This window comes from Pristiophorus japonicus, unplaced genomic scaffold (assembly GCF_044704955.1).
Source record: "Pristiophorus japonicus isolate sPriJap1 unplaced genomic scaffold, sPriJap1.hap1 HAP1_SCAFFOLD_43, whole genome shotgun sequence".
Lineage (NCBI taxonomy): Eukaryota > Metazoa > Chordata > Chondrichthyes > Pristiophoridae > Pristiophorus > Pristiophorus japonicus.
The window spans coordinates 2098506-2104138 of record NW_027254201.1 but is presented as its reverse complement, the minus strand read 5'-3'; the positions used below and the strand labels follow the sequence as shown (position 1 = coordinate 2104138).

Sequence of the window (5633 nt, the reverse complement as noted above, 5' to 3'; positions counted from 1 at the left end):
CTCTCAGAGAACTATCTCATGAGTCCCGCTCTCCAGAGTCCTGCTAATGTTTTCCCTTTGATGAATATATTATTAATTTGAGACATTACATGACCAAAAGTTGCATCCTTGACAGTAAAAGGATGAATTTGGCAATGAGGTTAAATGTGATTGACAAAAAAAACAGAGGGATCAAATTTTTAACACAATAACGACGAGCGTGGCAGCACACTGGATCAGCAGTCCATCGCCTGAACCTTTCGGACACCTCGTCTCTAATTTACAGCAACGTCAGACATCCATCCCCGACTTTTTGCATCCAAACAGAAATAATGTGCAAGGAAGTCGACTTCACCGCCGGTTCTGCCCGTGCAACCAGATCGACAGTGATGAAAATGTGCCATTCGCTTCTGAAAGCAACAGCCTTCCTTTACATCAGGTGAGTGACTGTCCGAGATGGTTGATTTTGAGGCAGAATTAGAACAAAGAATATCAAATTTCACACTGCGAGTTAGTTGACCGCGGTAGGAATCGAACCTGCAATCTTCTGATAACATCATGGTTGCAATCGAAGTCAGACGCCTTGTCCATTTGGCCACGCGGCCGCTACTATTGGCTCAAAATTTGTTGTTATTTATATTGAGAGCAAATTTGGGATAAAAGTTATTTCAAAGAATGAATGGCGTAAAACATGAGCATATTTCGAGTAATGCATAGATGCGCTGCGTTATGGATGCGCACAGGCACAGGCAACGTCAATGTAGCTTGAAACACAACAGTTTAACAATTCGGTCATCGTAGCTGAAATTCACACTCCTTTTAAAACTATACAGAATGATCCGGATTTTGAGAAAATACGTCATAAAGGGCCCAATTATGAACCGGAACTGACAACCATTGTTTCATAATCTATATATTTTTGATTGAACTGAGGCTGTGCGACTGGATGAATTCCACTAAAAATCAGGTGGTGCAATCAGTAAATACCCATACACAGTAAGCCCATGGAGGAAGACAAGCCACGATGGGAGATGTGGGCAACAAAGGCGATGTTTTAAAGTCGGGTGTGCCTTTCTGCTGGATCTGACAGCAGCTGCGTGCGCTGCCAAAGCAGTCAAATGTAATAGAGCCCAGTGCAGGCAGAACAGAAAAAGTACATTTATTGAAAATTAAAAAAGTAGGGAATGTATTTAAATATACGTATATATAAACAAAGTCATTCAGTCATACCTTGTCTTGTCTTGATTTGATTTGTATTTGAAAATAAGGGGGAAGGAGGCCATTATGTCACACAGCCCATACGCAACCTCTCGCTAAAATCGCTATGTTTCTAACTTATGTCATTTGCCTTCTTTCAGATGTGGAAGAGCAAAATCCCACAGCAGATTCTTCTCCTGCCAGGCAGTCCTCGAATGCGTGTTCAATCAAATCAGTAAGGCTTCAAGTTGCAAATAATGCCTATTTTCTCAGGTTACATGAAATGCACAGTAAGATCGCGAAGCACGTTGGCACGCACTCTCTCTCATACACAAACACACAAACAAACTAACATTCCTGCACCCTCCAAAGGCAGTTTTTGAAATTTGAAATTTGAAATCCGGGACAGACAGCACATCCCTTTTAAACAGACACAGAACGAACAGGGACTGATAGCACACCATTTTAGAGAAACAGAGAATGACCGCCACCATCAGCACTTCACCTCAAAAGTGATACGGAAACAAAATGAACAAAAACAGAGAATTCTGTAAAACTCAGCAGGTCGTGAAAATGCTGTGGATGAAGTTCCAGGGTTCACGGTCAGCCAGATGATCATTCCGATATTTTAGGAAAAATGTAACTTTACAGATTTAGTCAACAAAAATAGCGCCTGGAAAAAAATTGGCAGCGAGGAAGGACAAAAGGGAATGTCTATGATACAGTGGAGTGTAGGAGTGATTGAATAATAAATGGCACAATGCGAAAAGGCAAAGTGACTCAAATGACTAAAGCGGTTCTTTGACTAAAAGTCGGCAGGGCTCGTCCAGGATTGGACCCGGGACCTCTCGCATTTCAATTTTGAAAATCCCAAAGAGAAAATCATAACTCTGGACCAATGAGCCGCCGACAACGAGGAGCGTCGCTCTCAGATTCTGACTGTAGATTACTATTCGGCCCATCGTGCCTGTGCTGACTCTCAGAGACCCATCTAATGAGTCCCCCTCTCCATAGTCCTGCTAATGTTTTCCCTTTGATGAATACATTATTAATTTGAGACATTACATTACCAAAGAGCTGCACCTTGTCAGTCAAAGGTGAATTTGGCAATGTGGTTAAATATGATTGACAAAAAAAACAGAGGGATCAAATTTTTTACACAATAACGACGAGGGTGGAAGCACAATGGATCAGCAGTCGATCGCCTGAACCTTTCGGACACCTCGTCTCCTATTTATAGCAACGTCAGGCATCCATCCCCTACTTTTTGCATCCAAACAGAAATAATGTGCAAGGAAGTCTACTTCATCGCCTGTTCTGCCCGTGCAAGCAGATCGACAGTGATGAAAATGTGCCTTTAGCTTCTTAAAGCAAACAGCCTTCCTTTACTTCAGGTGAGTGACTGTCCGAGATAGTTGATTTTGAGGCAGATTCAAAACAAAGAATATCAAATTTCACGCTGCAAGTTCGTTGACTGCAGTCGGACTCAAACCTGTAATCTTCTGATAACATCGTGGTTACAATCGAAGTCAGACGGCTTGTCCATTAAGCCACACGGCCGCTGCCATTGGCTTAAAATTTGTTGTTATTTATATTGAGAGCAAATTTGGCATAAGGGGTCTTTCAAGGAATGGATGGAGGAAAAGATGAGCATATTTCGAGTAATGAATAGATGCGCTGCGATATGGAGGCGCACGGGCACAGGCAACGTCAATGTAGCTTGAAACACAACAGTTTAACAATTCGGTCATCGTAGCTGAAATCACACTCCTTTTAAAACTTTACAGAATGATCCGGATTATGAGGAAATACTTCATAAAGGGGCAAATTATGAACCGAAACTGAAAGCCATCCCGTTTAAACAGACACCGAATGATCCTGAACAGCAAGCACATCCCTATTACAAATATATAGAAAGACCCTTGACTGCCAGCAGTTCGCTTTTAAAACAATAAAGTGGGAATTCTATCATTATTGATTGTAATTGTGCTGTGCCTGAGTGAGTGTGGCGCTCAGGACCAGTAGGGGCTGGGACGGTTGTTGAAGCCACAGTGATAGACAGGCAGCAAGTAGGGAGGGAAGTAAAACCAACCCAGACTAAAAGACAATTTGAAATATATATATATTTATCATAATAAGAAAATAAATAAATTTTCAATTGTATTGCAAAAAACTGATTTTGATTTGATTTGAATAAATAAATAATTGTTTCATAATCTATATATTTTTGATTGAACTAAGGCTGTGCGACTGGATGAATTGCACTAAAAATCAGGTGGTACAATCAGTAAATACCCAAACACAGTAAGCCCATGGAGGAAGACAAGCCACGATGGAAGATGTGGGCAACAAAGGCGATGTTTTAATGACGGGCGTGCCTTTCTGCTGGATCTGACAGCAGCTGCGTGCCCTGTCAAAGCGATCAAATGTAACAGAGCCCAGTGCAGGCAGAACAGAAAAAGTACATTTATTGTAAAAGTAAAAAAGTAGGGAATGTATTTCAATATACGTATATAAAAACAAAGTCATTCAGTCATATCTTGTCTTGTCTTGATTTGATTTATATTTGAAAATAAGGGGAAAGGAGGTCATCATGTCGCACAGCCCATACGCAACCTCTCGCTAAAATCGCTATGTTTCTAACTTATGTCATTTGCCTTCCTTCAGATGTGGAAGAGCAAAATCCCACAGCAGATTCTTCTCCTGGCAGGCAGTCCTCGAATGCGTGTTCAATCAAATCAGTATGGCTTCAAGTTGCAAATAATGCCTTTTTTCTCAGGTGACATGAAATGCACAGTAAGATCCCGAAGCACGTTGGCACGCACACTCTCTCATACACAAACACACAAACAAACTTACATTCCTGCACCCTCCAAAGGCAGTTTTTGAAATTTGAAATTTGAAATCCGGGACAGACAGCACATCCCTTTTAAACAGACACAGAACGAACCGGGACTGATCGCACACCATTTTAGAGAGACAGAGAATGACCCCGACCATCAGCACATCACCTTACAAGGAATGCGGGAACAGGATGAACAAAAACAGAGAATTCTGTAAAACTCAGCAGGTCGTGCAGATTCTGTGAATGAAGATCCCGGGTTCAAGTTCAGTCAGATGATCATTCCGATATTTTGGGAATAATGTAAAGTTTACAGATTTTTCCAACAAAAATATCGCCTGGAAAAAAATAGGCAGCGAGGAAGGACAAAAGGGAATGTCGGTGATACAGTGGAGCGTAGGAGTGATTGAATAATAAATGGCACAATGCGAAAAGGCAAAGTGGGTGCGAAGCGGGCAATAAATTAAAAAAGAATGGTATAGAGGAGGTGTTAGTGGGAACAGCAGAACCATTACCAGACAATGGGAGCGGTGCTTATTATCGGACACGCTGAATGTAATGTTGAGGCCAGAACACTATAACATGCCTGAAATATAGGGTGTGAATGCCTATTAATCAGACCAGGCAGATTGGCCACCCCGGAGTGATTTCCTGCACGGTTTGAATTCGGCAGCCAAGGGACTAATTCAAAAGCCAGCTTCTCACATCTGTTCGGCGCGAGAGAAACAGGACGCAATAATATTCAGGGCAGAGTATGTTTCACGTTGAATGGAGATTGACGCCGAATGTATGCTTATCCCAATGGAGGTGAGCTCATGCATGCCGAAATGAAGATATACTGATTAAGTATTGCCTGGAATCAAACACGGGTTCAGGTTGTCCAATGAGATGCAATGCCGAGTGCATCTGAGATACTTTAACTTTACTCAGTTAGGTGAGTTTCACTTTGCTCCTGGGAAACACCAGGATTTGGACGTTGTGGGAACAACGGAGCGCAATCACACCTTTAAATTTGAAATATGTCCGTTTTCTCACATGTCGACCGCCTCAGAAGCGATTTTTGACTAAAAGTTGGCAATAAAGTAACAAAGGATGGTATAGAGGAGGTGTTAGTGAGAACAGCAGAACCATTACCAGACAATGGTAGCGGTGCTTATCATCCGATACGCTGAACCTAATGTTGAGGCCCGAAGCCGATAACATGCCTGAAATATCGGGTGTGAACGCCTTTTAATCAGACCAGGCAGCTTGGCCAACCCGGATTGATTTCCTGTATGGTTTGAATTCGGCAGCCAAGGGACTAATTCAAAAGCCAGCTTCTCACATCTTTTCGGCACTCGAGAAACAGGACGCACTCATATTCAGGGCAGAGTATGTTTCACGTTGAAGTGGAGATTGACGCCGAATGTATGCTTATCCCAATGGAGTTGAGCTCATGCATGCAGAAATGAAGATATACTGATCAAGTATTGGCCGGAACCAAACACGGGTTTTAGTTGTCCAATGAGACACAGAGCCGAGTACATCTGAGATACTTTTACTTTACTCAGTTCGGTGAGTTTCACTTTGCTCTTGGGAAATTCCAGGATTTGGACGCTGTGGGAACAACGGAGCG

General features: G+C 42.3%; 1 non-coding gene across 1 annotated transcript; it reads right to left on the bottom strand.

The window, feature by feature from the left end:
- Positions 1–495: 495 nt before the first annotated feature.
- On the bottom strand, positions 496–584 carry trnar-ucg (transfer RNA arginine (anticodon UCG)). Its single transcript is given in 2 exon segments — positions 496–531; positions 548–584. It is a non-coding gene; the product is annotated as a tRNA-Arg (tRNA).
- Positions 585–5633: the final 5049 nt, after the last annotated feature.